Raw genomic sequence first — 22,479 nt, forward strand, 5'->3', positions numbered from 1 at the left:
TCTGACTTGAAAGCAGTGATCCCCATCTGAGCCTGTTAATTGCTCTTCCCAGCCAGATATCTCGGGTTCTGTCTGACTTAAAGTATTTCTGAGGGTATAATCCTAAAGCTGTGAATCTCACCTTTTGGTGAACACTGGCAGCTTGTCTCTACTATGCCAAGAACCAGAGGTATAAGCCTTCCAGCATCTGCTCCCTGCTCCAGCTCCACACGCCTTATATGCAGTTTTAGATTTTCGTTGGTGAATTGCTCTGGCTCCTGAACTCTGATCTCCAAGTCCACAGTACCTCCTGAAAGGTGGGACTCTCTAGTTTTTTTTTATCCCATTCAAATCGAATAAATATATTTTCAGGAACTTGAGATATCTGCAGTCAAGCAAGCTGCCCTCCCACTGGAAAATGGTAAATATTAAGCCCACTCCACTATCCACCCCTCACCTGCATATTAAACACCCCCTACCACCCTGGAAGTCATGTACCAGGGCCCCTTCATTCAGCCCAATGCCCCTTCTACAGTGTAGCCCCATCTGTGCAGTAAAGGAGTAATTAGCAGAAATTACTGCTCCAGGTCCTATATGCTGAGCGGTAGATAGAACATCCCCTACAGCCCATGGGACATCAAAGCTGCCGATGGAGGATGGGTAAGGGGGCCCAGTGCATTGCTGTGCACAGGGGCCTACACCTCTGTTAAGATGGCACTGTTAAGAAGCACTTTTTATAATGAAATAGAACTTTTCTATGTTTTTGTTTCTCTCCTAAAATACTGATCATTCTAGCCCCCATTTGCTAAAAAAATTGAGGGTGAGGTGATATGGGTGTTACAGTATTTCTTATACAGGTCACTTTTTCTGTGTGATCCCTTTCATTACATTGCTTTAGAGAAATGCACTTCTCTGCCAGAGTGCAACATGGATCCTGTTAAAAGTTTGGGAGCAGACAAAGATATGGCTAGCTCTGAGCTGGCGCAAAATGCAAGCACAGTGAAAATGGCTGTGAGCTCTTCTGCACCTTTTTATCTTATTTAATTGATAAAGCTCTGCACACTAGTTATACAGGGGGGTACACACGGAGAGATCCGTGCTTAAAATCGAAGCAATCTGACTAGATCTGACACATCGCGCTGTGCTGAGCGGGGTGAGACGTGTGCTGAGCGGTTCGCTCAGCACACATCTCCCTCCACATCTCCCCATCTGTACGGCCCTTAAGGGGCAGATGTACTATGCCTTGGAGAGTGATAAAGTGAAGTGAGATAAACAACCAAGCAATCAACTCCTAACTGTCATTCCTCTTTCATCTATCTGGGGACGCTGTGTTGTTCTTTAGAATGTAGCTGAGGAAGAGATTTTACAGTGAGTAAAAAAATCATTTTTTTTATTTTAATTTTTTTAACAGAGACTGTAACATGGCAGTTAGGAGCTGGTTGGCTGGTACTTTGGCCCAGATTTATCAAGCCTTGGAGAATGACAAATTGCACGGTGATAAAGTACCAGCTAATCGGCTTTTAACTGCCATGTTACAGTCTGTGTTTGAAAAATGACAGTTAGGATCTGATTGGTTAGTACTTTATCACCGTGCAATTTATCACTCTCAAAGGGTTGATAAATCTGGGCCTTTATCTCTGTCCACTTTATCTCTGTTCAAGGCTTAGTAAATAAACCCCTCTATCTCTTTCCAGGGCCACACGTAGTGATGTTCACTTAATTTCTAAGCAATAATTAAGAACACATTGCTCCGTGTGTATGGGTGCCGACGACAGCGATTTGCGGTCCCGTGCGGCGCTATCACCGGCATTCGATTTGGCATGCATGCATGCCAAATTTAGCAGATCGCTCATTTTACAGCTGAAATTAGCGTGCCCCCCACCTCCCCTCCCCCCCATCCTTCTTCGCTCAGCACACATTGCGCTGTGCTGAGCGGGTGAAAGATGTGTACTGATCGGGCTGTGCTAGATCGCTCAGCACACATCTCCGGGAGAAATCTCCCATGTGTACCCACCTTTAGTACCAGTGACATGCGGTGAGATCAATGGCTGGGGAGGCACTGACTAGTATCAGAGCTAGATTTACACACACATATATGGACCTAAAAGTTCACGTGAGCATTATACAGAAGGTGCAGCAGTATATACATTGTAACCATATATATATATATATATATGTTACAGCCCTGTATGTATGTATATATGTATGTATGTATGTACAGTGTATGTTTGTGTGTGTATGTATGTATGTATATATATATATATATATATATATATATATATATATATATATATTATAATATAATTACACAGGGCCGTAACTAGGTGTGTGCAGAGTGTGCTCCGCACATAGCGCTGCAGGGTAGGGGGCACTGTTGGCAGGACTTTCACTAACTTATTGAATTACTTTCACTTGCAGCTTCCCCCCTTTTTGAAGCCCAGCATCTCCTGACCGCCCCGGTCTCCTACCCCTACCCCTTTTGTCCCTTATTATTATTATTATTATTATTATTATTACTACATTTTATTTATAAGGCACCACAAGTGTTTCACAGCGCCGTACAAAGGACAGTACAGGGAGACAAAACTTAATATTACAGTAAATAATACCCCCTTCACACTGCCAATGCCGGATCCCACCCGAGAATTGGAAACGGGTCCTTCCCGGGTGGGATCCGGCATTGGCCGCTGCTGCAGGCTTGCCCGACCCGGCAATATGCCGGGCGGGTTGCCATAGCAGCGGGGGACGGAGCTGGCGGCGGGGGCAGAGGTGGAGGTTGCGTTGGGAGATGATATCATCTCCGCGCCGCCTCTCCCTATCTAGTAAACGGGTCCTGGGACGCATCGACCCGGGAGCCCGTTTACGCAGCCACTGACCCGGTATTCAACTCGGGTATAACATTGCTTTTTTCCCGGGTTGAATTGCCGGGTCAGGCGACCCGGTATGTCGGCTATGCCCCTTTCACACCGCACGCTGACCCGTGTCGACCCGGCAATATGCCGGGTCGATACCGGGTTATTTGTGCGGTGTGAAAGGGGTATAAATAACAAAAATACAGAACAGGTAACAAAGAGAACCACAATTTTCAAAACCTAATACAGCTTAGATGTAAGTAGCGAGTGAGTGATCAGCGTACTACTACAACATTGTGGCCATTTACCAGCAGGAGAAAAAGCGGTAAATATGGTCGCTGAGTAGAAGAGAGCTGTGAGTGAAATATGTAGAGAAGAGGGCTTTGACAACAAGAGGAAAGAGATCCCTGCTCGGAGGAGCTAACAATCTAGTGGGAAGGGGGCACAGACAGATGACATGAGGTGCAAACAAGTGAGAGGTAGCCTGATGGCAGGATGTAAGCAAAGCAGAGATGGTCAGGACATGAGGCATGGGGATGGGGGAGCGGCCTCAGGACTAGGTTATGCATCGGAAGGGTACGCTTTGATGAATAGGTGAGTTTTCAGTGCCAGTTTGAAGCCTTGCAAGGAGAGTCTAGTGGAGCGGGGGAGCGCGTTCCACAGAAGATGTGCAGCATGGGCAAAATCTTGAATTTGAGCATGGGAAGCAGTGACCAGGGTAGAGTAGACAGGGCCGTTTCTTGTGGTGGGCGAGCCATGCAATCGCACGGGGCGCCCACCGCGGCAAATGACTGTGGCTCCCTGCTTTCCCCTCCTCCCTCATACTCCGCTCAGGGGGGCGGAGTTTCGTGGAATGACGCAACCGCGTCATTCCGTGAAACTCCGCCCCCCCTCCCCCCGAGAGGAGTGCTGAGGAGGAGGGGGAGCCAAACTACGAAGAGGGAGAGGCGGACGGCACGAGGAGCGACTGGGGAGGCAGGCAGAAGAGCGGGAATAGTCTCTAAGTATTCGCGCTCTCTCTCTCTCTCTCTCTCTCTGTGTGTAAAATGGGGACACTTGCCTGCCATAATGTGTAAAATGGGGACACCTGCCTTAATGTGTAAAAAGGGGACACTTCCCTGCCGTAATGTGTGAAATGGGGACACATGCCTGCCGTAATGTGTAAAATGGGGACTCTTGCCTGCCGTAATGTGTAAAATGGGGACTCTTGCCTGCTGTAATGTGTAAAATGGGGACACTTGCCTGCCTTAATGTGGAAAATGGGGACTCTTGCCTGCCGTAATGTGTAAACTGGGGTCTCTGCCTGCTGTAATGTGGGGATTTAATGGATCAAGGGCATTGCGGTGTGTGGTATAATATGGTGGAATTTTTTTTCCTATGGTGGGCGTGACCTGTTGATGCAGGGTCAAAAACTGGGGTGTGAGGTAGTCTTTTCAGACGCTGCCACGCCCATTCAAATGAGGCCACGCCCCTCTAGGTGGGGGAGGGGGCGCATTTTTAAATCTCGCACTGGGAGCCAAATTTGCTAGAAACAGCCCTGAAGGGAGAGGTGACGATCTTTGGCCAACCGTAGGCGGTGGGTGGGAGTATGAAGGGAGGTTAGAGATGTAGGGAGCAGTGGAATTAGAGATGGCCTTATATGTGAGAGTGAGGAGTTTGAAGAGGATTCTGTAGGGCAGGCATGTCCAAACTGCGGCCCTCCAGCTGTTGAGAAACTACACATCCCAGCATGCCCTGACACAGCTTTAGCATTCTCTGACAGCAAAACTCTGTCAGGGCATGCTGGGATATGTAGTTTCACAACAGCTGGAGGGCCGCAGTTTGGACATGCCTGCTGTAGGGGAATGGGAGCCAGTGCAGATTTTGTTGAAGGGGAGTGGCAGATGTGGAGCGTCAGGAGAGGACGATAAGCCTAGCTGCGGAGTTGAGGACAAATTGGAGGGGAGCAAGTGAGGCCAGTGAGGAGAACGTTGCAGTAGTCGAGCCATGAGATGACCACTGAATGCTGTATAATACTTATACAACATTCATGAACTTGACTTGAGAGCTCCTTGTTGCTTATTTGCACTGTCCTTTATTACATTTTGGGATGTTGATGTGCCCAGGATTCAAACCTGTTGACTATGACATTGCAGTCGGACACTCTATTCATCGCGCTTTCTACCCTTGTATAGAAAGCTAGAGAATTCCAAGCTGGAGAGTTCTAACAATTTGAAGTTTACCTCATACTTTGTGAAGGGTTATCAGTGTTGCAGCGTTGCAGCTGGGCAGATCTACGTAGTGTGTGGCTGCAAGGTATTGGATTCGTGGCTGCACACTGCATGGATCTTTTCTCTCTATCTATCTATCTATCTATCTATCTATCTATATATATATATATATATATATATATATATATATATATATCTAGCAGGGAGAAGAACGTGGCACTCACGGCAAGTTTCAATAATCACAACCACAGCATATAGCGTAGAGCAACGTTTCAGTGGCACCCCACTGTCGTCAGGCTTTATTAATAAAATGTTAAAACAGTCCTACCTTTATAGAACACCCACGTGTATGTTGTACAGATCGTCCGGACCCAAACTTCCGGACAAAAAAGCGGAAATGATGTGATAGTGCCGTCAGCGCACTGAGAGATCAAAGCCCATCACCATGGAAACCTGATTGTTAGAAGTAGCAGAACATGGATACTAGTACAGCATATAGACATTTGTGGCAATCATTAGACACATAGTGTAAAATAAGTAGCAATCATGCGGCAATAACATAAAACAGCATTGACATACTGTAACAGATATTTGTATGCTAGAATACACATATATTTATCCCACAATCCAAAAATAATTCACAAAGTAAGGGAAGCATGAGATATATTATATCAGCCCTCAGATATTGATTTAATCCTATAAATTTCAAATTGTTATAAGAAACAAGAATAAGAGAACTGTTCATTCAGTCCTCTCGGGTAAATCACATCAAGATAGGCTATCCACCTTGCCTCCACCTGTAATAATTTGGTAGCACGATCACCACCCCTGATGTGCATAGGGACATGGTCGATCATTCTGTAGCGAATACTGCGAATAGAATGTCTGCACGCAGCAAAATGTCTGGCCACCGGTTGCTCACTGGTTCCTGACTCCAGAGCATTTCTGATAGCAGATCTGTGGCAAGTCATCCTTTCCTTGAATTTGCGCTCAGATTTGCCAATGTAACTAAGGCCACACGGGCAGAGGATTTGATAGATAATGAAGGTAGAATTACATGTAAGTCGATGTTTTATCAAAATCCTCTTGCCAGTGTGTGGATGATTAAATGAATCACCTACCAGTAAATACTGACAGGTGACACATGTACATTTGAAACATCCCAATCTGACGTTCTGTGCTGACAAAAAATGGGTGGAACTTGGTGTCTCCATTCGTACCCTTGAGACATCAGTTTTAACGAGATAATCACGCAAATTTTTACCTCTGGAATAACAGGGCATCAATTTTGACTCAGTGAGATGCAATTGAGCATCTGTCTGCAACAATGGCCAATGTTTTTTACCAATTTTTGTAACTGTCTCAGAACTGGTGTTAAATTTGTTCACCCAGAGAAATTTAGTTTGTTGTTTAACTGTCTGTGATTTTTTCTGCAATAGTTCTGTTCTATTCATACTCATAACTTTACTTTTAGCTAACTGTAGTGAATCTTGGGAATAACCCCTGAGCAATAGTTTAGCAATTAGCACATCAATCTGTTGTAAAGCTATTTCCCTATCACTATTGATTCTCATTATCCTGATCATCTGAGAGTATGGCAATCCTCTCTTTAGAGAGGAAGGATGACAGCTGCGTGCATGCAGTAATTGACCCTGGTCAGTAGGTTTCACATATATGGAAGTACTGACGTGATTATTGTAAATCGTTATACTGACATCCAAATAGTTAATTGTATGTTGATTTAGTTGAAATGTAAATTTAATGGGACTGGTGCTTGAATTATAGGACTCTAACAAATCAATTAGTCCAGATTTATCGCCTTTCCAAAGGATGAACAAATCATCTATGTAGCGATTGAATAATAAAGCTGCAGATGTAAATGTCTCATTATTATAAAATAAATCCTCTTCAACCAAAAACATAACGATATTAGCATAGGTGGGGGAAACTGCAGATCCCATCGCACACCCTTGGACTTGCTGGAAGAATTGTCTACCATACAGGAAAAAATTATTAGTCAAAACTAATTCTAACAGCAGTAGAATTACTTCAATTTTAGCAGCATCAAAAGCTTGTTTTTTAGTAAGAAATTTTTTAACAGCAAGTAGCCCCAGGTCATGGGGAATCGATGTATATAGACTCACTACATCGACTGTTGCCAACCAACAGTCGTCCGGTACGGTATCAATCGCCAAGAGGTTATTAAGAAATGCCGTTGTGTCAATCAAAAAACTGGGTTCATCCATCAACAAAGGCTGTAATAAATGATCTAAGAAAATCGACAATGGTTGCAATAGCGACCCCCGTGCCGACACAATAGGTCGACCAGGGGGAGGATTGGTTCCCTTATGGATTTTCGGAAGCAAATAGAACAAAGAAACTATAGGAAATTCCGGTATCAAAATATTCATAATCTCTTCAGTGATCAATTTGACATGCACAGCCTGAAACAAAGCATCTACCAAACGCTTCTTACATTTTGCAGTAGGATTGGTATGTAATTTAATATAAACATCAGAACAATCTAATTGACGTAAAGCTTCCAAATTATAGTCATAGAAATCTTGCAAAACAATTGTACCCCCCTTGTCCGCAGGTCTAATAATCAAATTATCGTTGCTAGATAATTTATGAAGAGCTTCTTTTTCGGCTTTGGTAAGATTAGGATGTGAATATCCCCCGGTGTCAACAGCATCTTTCACATCATGTTCAAGTATTCTCATGAAAGTTTTTAAACTAGCATTATTTGATAACGGGTCAAAAACTGATTTAGGGCGAAAAGGGAGGAGTTTGGTAGGAATAGGATGATCAACCACATTACTTCTCTGGTCACCAAAATGTTCCCGTAGTTTGACTTTGCGCTGAAGTTTATATTTTTCGATGTTCCATTGTAAGTTGTTAAATGGAACAGAAGGCACAAAAGAAAGTCCTTTGCTGAGTAATTTAGTCTCAGTATCAGATAATTGATAAGTAGACAAATTACAAATTATTTCTTGTTGGCTCGAGGTGGCCTGCCGGCTCGACCTCTGCCTTTGGCATTGACGACCTCTTCTTGTAAACCGACGTTTCCTGAAGTGGCAATACCCCTTGCAGTCGTTCCTAAAGGGGCTGCTGCTTGATTAGATCTGTCTGATCCACTAGTAGATTCTAAAGAAGATTCAATTTCAGGACGAGGATTATGTTTAAATTGACGGCGAAAGAATGGTCGTTTCCTCTCATTAGTATTTCCACCCGATAGCCATCGGTATACGGTGTGTCTCTCATAATCCTCCTCCACTTTGGATAATTTCTTCTTTTTGAAGTCAATCAGATCTTTCTTATATTGTGTGATCTGTGTCTGTAATTTGTTAATCCAATTGCCTTCAGTGTCAGCGGTCAGTACAGGCAAATTAACACTCTCAAACGCTGTAATTTTAGATTTGACAATCTCAAGTTCTTTTGTAGATTGTTCTATAACTAATAAAATTAAATCAAGTGAGCATTTATTAAGGATTGCAATCCATTTGCGGCAAAACGCCGCATCATGTCTGCCAATGGTAGGGCAGTTATGGACCCGGAAACCCCGTGGTATTTTTTTCGATCTAAAGTAATCGCTCAAAGATAAACTGTGTAAATCAAAATCGACCTCTTTCTTTTTTAGATTAAGCAGGTCTCTAAAGATGATGTTAGGAGCCATTGCTTGTGCCTCATCTTGCATGCCCTTCTTGCGAAGGATTGACTCTGCATCAGATTCTGAGAACGAGTGTATATCTCCCACAGGGAAGTTAAAATGACCCCACTGTTCTTGGGTTTCCTCCATAATGGACCAAAATAACCGTCACTGATTTAACTGCAACTCCACAGGTATGCCAAGAAAAAAACACCCAGTCAGTGTTTAAAAAAAAATGTCCAAACAAATGGACCCCAATACAACAAACCTTGTGGACAGTTCAGTGAGTAAATAAGCAGGTTGCCTTTTGTCAAGGAAAAACACAGCCAGTGTTTTACCATATATAGAACGGTGGACAAGGCACTCCAAAACGCTTGTAAACCTTAAGAGCCGGTGCCTCCGTAGATACAGGATAATAGCAGGGAGAAGAACGTGGCACTCACGGCAAGTTTCAATAATCACAACCACAGCATATAGCGTAGAGCAACGTTTCAGTGGCACCCCACTGTCGTCAGGCTTTATTAATAAAATGTTAAAACAGTCCTACCTTTATAGAACACCCACGTGTATGTTGTACAGATCGTCCGGACCCAAACTTCCGGACAAAAAAGCGGAAATGATGTGATAGTGCCGTCAGCGCACTGAGAGATCAAAGCCCATCACCATGGAAACCTGATTGTTAGAAGTAGCAGAACATGGATACTAGTACAGCATATAGACATTTGTGGCAATCATTAGACACATAGTGTAAAATAAGTAGCAATCATGCGGCAATAACATAAAACAGCATTGACATACTGTAACAGATATTTGTATGCTAGAATACACATATATTTATCCCACAATCCAAAAATAATTCACAAAGTAAGGGAAGCATGAGATATATTATATTATATCAGCCCTCAGATATAAGGGTACGAATGGAGACACCAAGTTCCACCCATTTTTTGTCAGCACAGAACGTCAGATTGGGATGTTTCAAATGTACATGTGTCACCTGTCAGTATTTACTGGTAGGTGATTCATTTAATCATCCACACACTGGCAAGAGGATTTTGATAAAACATCGACTTACATGTAATTCTACCTTCATTATCTATCAAATCCTCTGCCCGTGTGGCCTTAGTTACATTGGCAAATCTGAGCGCAAATTCAAGGAAAGGATGACTTGCCACAGATCTGCTATCAGAAATGCTCTGGAGTCAGGAACCAGTGAGCAACCGGTGGCCAGACATTTTGCTGCGTGCAGACATTCTATTCGCAGTATTCGCTACAGAATGATCGACCATGTCCCTATGCACATCAGGGGTGGTGATCGTGCTACCAAATTATTACAGGTGGAGGCAAGGTGGATAGCCTATCTTGATGTGATTTACCCGAGAGGACTGAATGAACAGTTCTCTTATTCTTGTTTCTTATAACAATTTGAAATTTATAGGATTAAATCAATATCTGAGGGCTGATATAATATATCTCATGCTTCCCTTACTTTGTGAATTATTTTTGGATTGTGGGATAAATATATGTGTATTCTAGCATACAAATATCTGTTACAGTATGTCAATGCTGTTTTATGTTATTGCCGCATGATTGCTACTTATTTTACACTATGTGTCTAATGATTGCCACAAATGTCTATATGCTGTACTAGTATCCATGTTCTGCTACTTCTAACAATCAGGTTTCCATGGTGATGGGCTTTGATCTCTCAGTGCGCTGACGGCACTATCACATCATTTCCGCTTTTTTGTCCGGAAGTTTGGGTCCGGACGATCTGTACAACATACACGTGGGTGTTCTATAAAGGTAGGACTGTTTTAACATTTTATTAATAAAGCCTGACGACAGTGGGGTGCCACTGAAACGTTGCTCTACGCTATATGCTGTGGTTGTGATTATTGAAACTTGCCGTGAGTGCCACGTTCTTCTCCCTGCTATTATCCTGTATCTACGGAGGCACCGGCTCTTAAGGTTTACAAGCGTTTTGGAGTGCCTTGTCCGCCGTTCTATATATATATATATATATATATATATATATATATATATATATATATATATATATTAGAGATAGAGATGTGCACCGGAAATTTTTCGGGTTTTGGATTCGGACGCATTTTGGCAAAACCTCCCTGAAATTTTTTGTCTGATTCGGGTGTGTTTTGGATTCAGTGTTTTTTTACAAAAACCCCTCAAAAACAGCTTAAATCATAGAATTTGGGCGTCATTTTGATCACATAGTATTATTAACCTCAATAACCATCATTTCCACTCATTTCCAGTCTATTCTGAACACCTCACACCTCACAATATTGTTTTAGTCCTAAAATTTGCACCGAGGTCGCTGGATGACTAAGCTAAGCGACCCAAGTGGCCGACACAAACACCTGGCCCATCTAGGAGTGGCACTGCAGTGTCAGACAGGATGGCAGATTAAAAAAATAGTCCCCAAACAGCACATGATGCAAAGAAAAAAAGAGGCGCAATTAGGTAGCTGTGTGACTAAGCTAAGCGACCCAAGTGGCCGACACAAACACCTGGCCCATCTAGGAGTGGCACTGCAGTTTTCTAGCGAGAGGATGAGTGCTTCCATCCTCATGTGAATCTGAACCACTAGCCATGAACATAGGCCAGGGCCTCAGCCGTTCCTTGCCACTCGTGTGTCGTAAATGGCATATTGGCAAGTTTACGCTTCTCATCAGTTGCTTTTAATTTTGATTTTTGGGCCATTTTACTGAACTTTTGTTTTTTTGGATTTTACATGCTCTCTACTATGACATTGGGCATCGGCCTTGGCAGACGACGTTGATGGCATTTCATCGTCTCGGCCATGACTAGTGGCAGCAGCTTCAGCACGAGGTGGAAGTGGATCTTGATCTTTCCCTATTTTACCGTCCACATTTTTGTTCTCCATTTTTTAATGTGTGGAATTATATGCCAGTAATCTATCAATAGCAATGGCCTACTGTACCGTACTGCTATATATTATATACTGGTGGTCAGCAAAATTGTGCACTGTCCTCCTACTACTGCGCACAACAACTAAAATGCACCACAGGTATGGATGGATAGTATACTTGACGACACAGAGGTAGGTAGAGCAGTGGACTACTGTACCGTACTGCTATATATTATATACTGGTGGTCAGCAAAATTATGCACTGTCCTCCTACTACTGCGCACAACAACTAAAATGCACCACAGGTATGGATGGATAGTATACTTGACGACACAGAGGTAGGTAGAGCAGTGGACTACTGTACCGTACTGCTATATATTATATACTGGTGGTCAGCAAAATTCTGCACTGTCCTCCTACTATATACTACAATGCAGCACAGATATGGAGCGTTTTTCAGGCAGAGAACGTATAATACTGGTCAGCAAAACTCTGCACTGTCCTCTTACTATATACTACTGGTGGTCCCCAGTCCCCACAATAAAGCACACTGAGCACAGATATTTGCAGCACACAGAGCACAGATATGGAGCGTTTTTCAGGCAGAGAACGTAGATATTTTCAGCACACTGAGCACAGATATTTGCAAGCACACTGAGCACAGATATTTGCAGCACACTGAGCACAGATATTTGCAGCACACTGAACACAACTGAGAGAATGCTGCACACGTCCTCTCCCTATCATCTCCAATGCACGAGTGAAAATGGCGGCGACGCGCGGCTCCTTATATAGAATACGAATCTCGCGAGAATCCGACAGCGGGATGATGACGTTCGGGCGCGCACGGGTTAACCGAGCAAGGCGGGAGGGTCCGAGTCTGCCTCGGACCCGTGTAAAATGGGTGAAGTTCGGGGGTGGGGGGTTCGGATTCCGAGGAACCGAACCCGCTCATCTCTAATATATATAATAACAAACAAATAGAGACGGGGGCGCTCAGGTATCACTGTGCACTACCAGTACATGTAGTAAGTAAAAAGCAGAGTACATACAATAAGTGACACTTCCTCTAGGGTGAGAGTGGCTGCAACCTTAAGCAATGAATATGTGCTTGGAAAACACATAAAGAAAAAAAATGTTGTTAAGTGGAGAAAAGGGCACCTACTAGTGTCTGATAAAATTATATAAAGTGTAAAACCAGTGTGAATGAGAACAGGACACTACTTATCTGGCATATAAAAGACTTTTCCTTCAGTCATAGGACCAGTATAGGTACATGAAAAAAAAAATAAGAACAAAATAACATAGCGCGTACTGTTTTCACGCAATTTTCAATCCACAGATCAAATAAATCAGTTGTATATAAAAAACTTTCTGGGTATAAGCAAATCCCAAAATTTAAAATCCACAGCCAGGGATCTTTTTTAAAAGTTTTTGACAGAATTTAATACAACACATAAAACATAAAAAGTGGAAGTAATGCAAGCGTACAGGATAAAAGAGTATGACAAGCTTATATATCCATATCAGGAATAGAATACATCTGATTTTCCATAAACATCCAAGTAAATGGTAAAATTTCAAACGTACAAAAAATAAATATTAAAACCGCTTATCTGCTCATAAGGGAAGTTCAGGTACATCAGTTCCAACGCGTTTCGTAAATAATTAGACTTCATCATGGGGATAAGGTCAGTGAGCAATGAAGCTCCATTTATACCTAAAGAGATAATGTGGTCCCAGCACATGGCCAGGTAATTGATGACATCACTTCCTGTTGGGTGATCTTGATTTTTACTGATTAAAATCATTATGCTCTTATTTATAATAATATCTAGATGCAATGTGTAGTGAAGCACAACCAAGTGATGAGGCCAATTAAGAAATGTAAAAACGAAGCTTAATAGCTTCATATAGCGCCGTGTAGCGCCGTGGAACGCACGCTGTAATGCATAGCTGCTTCCTGGCGTGGTCCACCGCGCGTCACTTCCGGTCTCGCGGGAGATACTTCCGCCGGCCGGTGGAACGCATCGTCATCTCAGTGACGATGCGCCCCATACAGCGGAGCTGGTGGAGCGCACAGCAATAGATAAACACTGTGGCTCGCAATGGATCTAGCTGTAAGCAAAGGGCAATGATGGAATGGCAAAAAATAACAAATATATACTGGGCTCATAGAACGTACAAGGCATATCAGGAGTAGTGAGTCTTAAATATAAAATAAAAAAATTTTTTTTTTTTAAATAAATGATTTTTTTTAAAATGTGGAAAAATACATATGATGCAAGGAGTGATGGGGTTCTTTTTATATGTATATGGCCCCCACTTTTGGATCCTTAATTAATTGTCATGAGTTCCAAAACAAAGTCCATGGCAGTTCACACGTAGTGATTATAAAACTTTATGCTGTCCAAAAATGCTGGAATGAGCTGGTTTTTCACCAATAGGCTGGAACATGGAGAGAATATATTAGTTTGATATATAGCGACTGGAGTACTCTAAGCCAGTGCAGTGTTGCATGCAGAATTGCGAGATGTGTATTTAAATGAGCTGGAATGCAAGTAATTTAGTGACGTGGTGACTCAAGGTCATAATAAAGTGACTAAAGTGCAATAATAAAGTGCAATTATGGACTAAAAAAGTGCACATGATAATTTTAATAGCATATATAAATCAATTAAAAATCATTAATAATGTGCAGAGGTAGATGGAAAAGGTGATTAGTCTCTTATAAGAAAGGGGCGATTTCAAACGCTTCGTTAAATCCCAGAGGTGCCATAGTTTGAAGATCCAGAACATCTCTCTTTTCGATAATTTGTTCAATATATCTCCACCTCTTTCTCCTGATTTGATTTGTTCAATGGCTTTGAACGTCAGATCTTCGGGATTGGACTTGTGTTATTCTTTAAAGTGTTTGGAAACTACGTGATTCTCAACCTCATTTTTTATATTGCGGACATGTTCCTGTAGTCGAATTTTAAGTAGTCGTTTAGTTTTGCCCACATATTTTAGGCCACACGTGCATTCTAAAAGGTATACAACCATGGTTGAATTGCAATTCATGAAGTCCTTGATTGAGTATTCCCTTGAGTTGTTATGGTTGGAGAAAGATCTTCTAACTGGATGTACAAACCTACACATATTACAATTTCCGCATTTATAATTTCCTTTGCACTTCGGCATGCAGATTTTGTTTGTAGGTTCTTCCTTTTTCAAGAGACTTGGGCCTAAAATGTCTTTGAGGCTTGTCTTTCTAAAAAAAATTTTTGGTCGTTCTGGAATAATATCTTTGAGGACGGGGTCAAGTAAAAGGAGGTTCCAGTGTTTGTTGAATGATTTCTTAATGAACTGTTCCTGACAGTTATAGGTGGTTATGAAGGGGATGAACTTCTCATGTAATCTCTCATTGTTGGATACAGTCACCATGTTGGCATCACATACTTTTTTAAGTGCCTTCTTAATAGTGTTCTCTGGGTATGGTCTCTCTTTAAACCTACCTGCATATAGTTCAAGTTGTTTGGCGCAATCGTCTGGCTTGCTGCAGTTTCGTCTGATCCGATGAAATTGAGAATACGGGATGTTGTTTTTCCAACTCTTTGCATGGCAGCTTTTGTAGTGTAGGTAACTGTTGGTATCCACTTTTTTTATGAAATTGCAGGTGTTGATTTTTTGGTTAGTACTTGATAGAGTTAGGTCCAGAAAGTCAATTTTCACTTTGTCAATATGATGTGTGAATTTCAGGTTATAATCATTAGTAGATAATTGGTTAAAGAATATATATATAAAATATATTTAAAAAGTGACAAGGAATGCACTCACCAGTCTTCTTCAATAGTGAAAATAAGATTTCTTTAATTCAACTCACATAATTTACAGGGTCCAGGTCAATGTTTCGGTCCTCTATGGAACCTTTGTCAAGGCTGCCATCTGAAATTTTGGTTTTGACAAAGGTTCCATAGAGGCCCGAAATGTTGACCTGGACCCTGTAAATTATGTGAGCTGAATTAAAGAAATCTTATTTTCACTATTGAAGAAGACTGGTGAGTGCATTCCTTGTCACTTTTTCTATGTTTGAGACAGCTTCTGGAGGGGACTGATCTCTGGCTATTGCACCCCAGCAGTTGTGACAGTTCTGTATGCGAGTGCAACTTCTCTGGATCTCTCTCTCTATATCTATCTATCTATCTATCTATCTATCTATCTATATATATATATATATATATATATATATATATATATATATATTATAGGGAGCAGGATATATATCCTACAGCACCTAGACTGACTGGGCTCTTATGCGAGGGTCCTGTTTGTCGACCTCAGTTCGGCATTCAACACAATCATCCCCAGTATCCTGCAAGCCAAACTCCTCTCCTTAGGGGTCCCACAATCAACATGCTTGTGGATCGTTGACTACCTGACAGCAAGGAAACAGGTGGTGAAAGCTGGGTTATTTACGTCTAGTGGGTGCACGATCAGCACGGGGGGCCCCTCAAGGATGTGTACTCTCCCCATTGCTCTTCTCTCTATATACTGACGACTGCACCTCTGCCGAGCAATCGGCAAAAATCGCAGACGACACCACCGTCATCGGCTTAATCAAGGACGAAGACGAATCTGCATACAGATGCGAAGTGGAACGGTTAACGCCGTGGTACGGCAGGAACAACCTTGACCTTAATCCCGTCAAAACAGTTGAGATGGTGGTGGACTTCACAAGGAAACCTAATGCCATGCAACCACTCATAATAGCCGACAGCATGGTTTCATCGGTCAACTCCTTCAGATTCCTAGGGTCAAAAATTTCCTGAGACCTCAAATGGACACCCAACATAAGCACTGTCATAAAGAAGGCCCAGCAGCGGATGTTCTTTCTGAGGCAACTCAGGATATTCACATCCTGCAGAAGCTGCTGTTCATCTTCTACACAGTGATTGTAGAATCAGTCCTATGTTTCTTGATCACAGTCTGGTATGGAGCTGCCAATGAGAGTGACAGACGGAGGCTGCAAAGGGTGGTGAGGACAGCTGAAAAGACTGTTGGGACTGACCTCCCTCCCATACAGGAATTATACCAGTCAAGGGTCAGGAAGCGAGCTGAGAAAATCGTGGCAGATATGCAGCACCCAGGTCACAAACTGTTTGAACCGCTTCCATCAGGCAGACGCTACAGGTCCATTCCCGCGAAGTCGACCAGATCCATTAAAGGCTTCTTCCCACTAGCTGTCCACCAGCTGAACAATATATAAAAAGTCTAACATGTATAATATGTCTAATATGTTGAGTCTATCGTACAGTTGCAATGTGCAGTATGAACTCATACGTGTAATGTTTGCTACGTTTTTCCCCCTTCTTATGCTATGTATTCCCACTTCATGTTGCTGCTTGGTGATGCATTGTACTGCAAAAAATTCCTAGTGTATGTGAGTACTCCGCATGGGCTTTCTCTGGGATCAATTTTGTCATGCCTCTTTCCCGCGAGGCATACGCCTTATGTCCCTATTGTAAAGATGGGGGTGTGGGGGGTGCCAATTCGCTTTATGGCGCAGGGTACCAAGAGTCTAGTTACGTGTGTGTGTGTGTGTGTGTGTGTGTGTGTGTGTATGTATATATATATATATATATAATCTACTCCGCAATTGTGCAAGGTACTTTGTATGAAATTTTCTCTGTATATGCACTCTCTGGATTGTCCAGTGGCTGCCCAACACCCGATCCTATGTCTCCATAGGCAAGATTCCTGTGGTAAAAAAGTGGCAAAAAGGCACGTCCTAGTGCATTAAATATGATTTTTCAAGGTGACCTATAAAAGGTATTCTTCCACACATACCCAAATTAAAGCCTAGGGTATACCATTTGGGCTAAAAGCACTTGTACAAATAATAAATCCAGGAACTGGTTCTCAGCTTACACCATGCTCTCAGGATTTCATTTTGCAGTGAAAAATATAAAGTTGAAAAATAATAAAATATATATAGTGCAATATGTTTAAAAAAAAAATGATTACACACATACACAAAAAAATAAGTTAAGCGTACAAGATAAAATGTGCACAGATTTTTGGTCAGTACAATAAAAGCTTATCTGAGCTCAAGGAAAGACACCAGCATATGGATCCCAGAGCAGGAGTACCACACAGCCTCAAGGTGTTTCAACCTTCTTCCCTTTACCAGGACTTCATCACCTCCTGATGAAGTCCTGGTAAAGAGAAGAAGGACGAAACGCGCTGAGGCTTGTGAAGAGTGAGGAGGTTGGGTTGGGAGATATTTTGAGTTTAGCAAAGAGATGTACGTTGGTGTAGTTAGGTTAATGGCCTTGTGTGAGAGTAAACATATTTTATATTGAATACAGTAGAATCCAGGTTAGCAATGGAGGGACTGACAGTTTGAATCCTCAGACGATGAACTAGCGAGGAAGATTAGCCTTGCAGCTGCATTCAGAATGGACTGAAGTGGTGAGAGTCTCTTTGGTAAGACTAGTAAGAAGACTATTGCAATAATCAATGTGGGAGATAACTAGAGCATGGGTTAGAGATTTTGCAGTGTCTTGTGTAAGGTATGGTTGTATTTTGGATATATTTTTTAGATGAATGTTGCAAAAACTATTTACTAAGGCATGGAGAGAGAGAAAGTGGATGGAAGATAAAGTACCAGCCAATCAGCTGCTAACTAACATGTTACAGGCTGGGTTTGAAAACTCTCAGTTAGGAGTTGATTGATTAGTACTTTATCTCTGTCCACTTTATCTCTTTCCAAGGCTTAGTAAATACACCCCTTAGAGACAGATTCAATGTGGCCAACAAAGGACAGATCAGAGTCGAGGATGACACCTAGGCAGCTAGCTTGTGGGGTAGAATTGATTGTCGAGTTCTTAACATTGATATAGAAGAGATATCAGGTTGGCAACTACTATTGATTGGTGGAAATATAATTAATTCTGTTTTGGAAATTTTAAGTTTGAGGTGGCGAGATGACATCCAAGAGGAAATGACTGAAAGGCATCTAGTCAGACGGACCAATACAGATGGTGACAAATCTGGGGCGGATAGGTAGAGTTGAGTATCATCTGCGTTCAGATGATACTGTAATCCAAAAGAGCTAATTAGTTTGCCAAGAGATGTGCTATAGATTGAGAAAAGCAGAGGACCTAAGACTGAGCCTTGCCGTACTCCAACTGATATAGGTAGCGAAGAGGAGGTGGATTCAGAGAAGGGGACACTGAAAGAGCAATTAGATAGGTAGGATGAGAACCAAGAAAAGGCTGTGTCCTGAAGACCTAGGGATTGTAGTGTTTGTATGAGAAGAGAGTGGTCAACAGTGTCAGAAGCAGCAAAGAGATCTAGAAGATTGAGTAGTGGTCTTCGGACTTAGCAGTGACAAGATCATTCACTACTTTAGGTGGTGCTGTCTCTGTGGAATGAAGGGAATGAAAGCTTGACTGAATTGAAGGCAAGTATCTCAAGTAGTTTGGAGGGGCATGGGAGCTGAGAGATGGGATGGTAGTTTGAGAGAGAGTTTGGGTCAGAATTATGATTTTATTTTTTTGTAGAATTGGAGTAATCACCACATGCTTGAACAGTGAAAGAAAGATACCAGTAAAGAGAGAGAGAGAGATTACAGATTATAACACCCATTATTTTAGAGTGCATTAAACAAAAGTTATGTGTTATTATTCATGATCCTATGAAATACATCAGAAGTGTGCCCCGATAAAGAAATTTTTCCTTTTTGCTTCTCCGCAAACCCCTCAGAATGGTATAATTAAAGATCTACTGGGCTTCACACATACCTGGTAAGAATTTGAAGTATGCTAGCCCAGTGGCAGATTTAGCGGTGGGCGATTAGGGCGAATGCCCCCCCTACACATACCGGCACCGGGATGGAGGCCGGGTCCCGCCGCGGTGTTGGGAACGAGGTGGAGAGCGGTGCAGCGCGGCGGGGGAAGGGGAGAGAGAGAGCGTCCTCACGCGCATACAGCGGCTGAGCGGCCTCTGTTCTGACCACGCCCCCTCCTTCCTGTACGCGCGTCAAGATGCTCTCTCTCTCTCCCCGTCCCCCGCCGCGCTGCCCGCTCTCCACCTCGTTCCCAATGCCGCGGCGGCACCCGGCCTCCATCCGACTCCTCATGCTGCTTGCTGCAGCAGGTGTCACTGTCTGCCAGCCATGTCTCCTACCCTCCAAACTTTTAGTAAGTGTGTGCGTGTGTGCCCCCTATGTGTTCCATGTCTCCCCCCTCCGCTCCTAGCTAAAGTGCCTGTGTTCCATGTCTCCCCCCTCTTCTCCTAACTAAAGTGTATGTGTCTCTGCATTATTTTGGCTCATTCAGTGTACTGTAATGTGAATTTCGTCTCATTCTACATGCAGTAAATAATGTGAATTTCGGCTCATACATTGTGCTATAATGTGAATTTTGGCTCATTCTGCGTGCTATAATGTGAATTTTGGCTCATTCTGCGTGCTATAATGTGAATTTCGGCCCAGTCAGTGTGCTATAATGTGAATTTCGGCTCATTCAGTGTGCTATAACGTGAATTTTGGCTCATTCTGCGTGCTATAACGTGAATTTTGGCTCATTCTGTGTGCTATAACGTGAATTTTGGCTCATTCTGCGTGCTATAACGTGAATTTTGGCTCATTCTGCGTGCTATAACGTGAATTTTGGCTCATTCTGCGTGCTATAACGTGAATTTCGGCTCATTCTGCGTGCTATGATGTGCATTTCGGCTCATTCTGCGTGCTATGATGTGCATTTCGGCTCATTCTGCGTGCTATGATGTGCATTTCGGCTCATTCTGCGTGCTATGATGTGCATTTCGGCTCATTCTGCGTGCTATGATGTGCATTTCGGCTCATTCTGCGTGCTATGATGTGCATTTCGGCTCATTCTGCGTGCTATGATGTGCATTTCGGCTCATTCAGTGTGCTATGATGTGAATTTCGGCTCATTCTGCGTGCTATAACGTGAATTTTGGCTCATTCTGCGTGCTGTAATGTGAATTTCGGCTCATACAGTGTGCTATAATGTGAATTTCGGCTCATTCAGTGTGCTATAATGTGAATTTCTCTGACGTCCAAGTGGATGCTGGGACTCCGTAAGGACCATGGGGAATAGCGGCTCCGCAGGAGACAGGGCACAAGAATAAAAGCTTTAGGATCAGGTGGTGTGCACTGGCTCCTCCCCCTATGACCCTCCTCCAAGCCTCAGTTAGATTTTTGTGCCCGAACGAGAAGGGTGCAGGCTAGGTGGCTCTCCTGAGCTGCTTAGAATAAAAGTTTATTTTAGGTTTTTTATTTTCAGTGAGTCCTGCTGGCAACAGGCTCACTGCATCGTGGGACTAAGGGGAGAAGAAACGAACTCACCTGCGTGCAGAGTGGATTGGGTTTCTTAGGCTACTGGACATTAGCTCCAGAGGGACGATCACAGGTTCAGCCTGGATGGGTCCCGGAGCCGCGCCGCCGGCCCCCTTACAGAGCCAGAAGAGCGAAGAGGTCCGGTGAAATCGGCGGCAGAAGACGGTCCTGTCTTCAACTAAGGTAGCGCACAGCACTGCAGCTGTGCGCCATGGCTCTCAGCACACTTCACACTCCGGTCACTGAGGGTGCAGGGCGCTGGGGGGGGAGCGCCCTGAGACGCAATATAACAGATATACCTTAGGTTGGCAAAAAGAAATACATCACATATAGCTCCTGGGTTATATGGATGTATTTAACCCCTGCCATTTTTCCAGAAAAGAGCGGGAGATAAGGACGTCATGAAGGGGCGGAGCCTATCTCCTCAGCACACAAGCGCCATTTTCCCTCACAGCTTCGCTGGGAGGACGGCTCCCTGACTCTCCCCTGCAGACCTGCTACAGAATCAGGGTAAAAAAGAGAAGGGGGGGCACTATTGGCAGCTAATAATAAAAACAGCAGCTATAAAAGGGAGTAACACTTATATAAGGTTATCCCTGTATATATATATATATATATATATATATAGTATAAGTAACAATGAGCGGCACTCAGCAGGCTTGTAGTAGAGAAAATGCAGTTAGTTTAATCCGACATGTTTCGGGGACAACCCCGTCCTCAGGGCCTAACCAGGACGGGGTTGTCCCCGAAACATGTCGGATTAAACTAACTGCATTTTCTCTACTACAAGCCTGCTGAGTGCCGCTCATTGTTACTTATACTGCATACTGGGAGATTGTATTCATCTTACCTGGGAGGGCACCGCAGCCATTCATCTACATGAACAGGGAGTGCCGGGACAAACAGCTTGGATATATATATATATATATATATATATATATATATTATTAGCGCTTGGTGTGTGCTGGCAAACTCTCCCTCTGTCTCTCCAAAGGGCTGGTGGGGTCCTGTCCTCTATCAGAGCATTCCCGGTGTGTGTGCTGTGTGTCGGTACGTGTGTGTCGACATGTATGAGGAGGAAAATGATGTGGAGGCGGAGCAATTGCCTGGGTTAGTGATGTCACCCCCTAGGGAGTCGACACCTGACTGGATGATCGTATTTAAAGAATTACGTGACAATGTCAGCACTTTGCAAAAAACTGTTGACGACATGAGACAGCCGGCAAATCAATTAGTGCCTGTCCAGGCGTCTCAGACACCGTCAGGGGCCCTAAAACGCCCGTTACCTCAGTGGGTCGACACAGACCCAGACACAGATACTGAGTCTAGTGTCGACGGTGAGGAGACAAACGTAATGTCCAGTAGGGCCACACGTTACATGATCACGGCAATGAAGGAGGCATTGAACATTTCTGACACTACAAGTACCACAAAGAAGGGTATTATGTGGGGTGTGAAAAAACTACCAATAGTTTTTCCTGAGTCAGATGAATTAAATGAGGTGTGTGATAAAGCGTGGGTTTCCCCCGACAAAAAACTGCTAA

General features: G+C 43.1%; 1 protein-coding gene across 8 annotated transcripts in view; it reads left to right on the plus strand.

Moving 5' to 3' along the window:
- The window catches only part of RASSF4 (Ras association domain family member 4), a 467,259-nt gene that overhangs the window by 214,361 nt on the left and 230,419 nt on the right, over nucleotides 1-22,479 (plus strand). The gene's annotated exons all lie outside the window — the stretch shown is intronic.

Source organism: Pseudophryne corroboree, chromosome 3 (assembly GCF_028390025.1).
Source record: "Pseudophryne corroboree isolate aPseCor3 chromosome 3, aPseCor3.hap2, whole genome shotgun sequence".
Lineage (NCBI taxonomy): Eukaryota > Metazoa > Chordata > Amphibia > Anura > Myobatrachidae > Pseudophryne > Pseudophryne corroboree.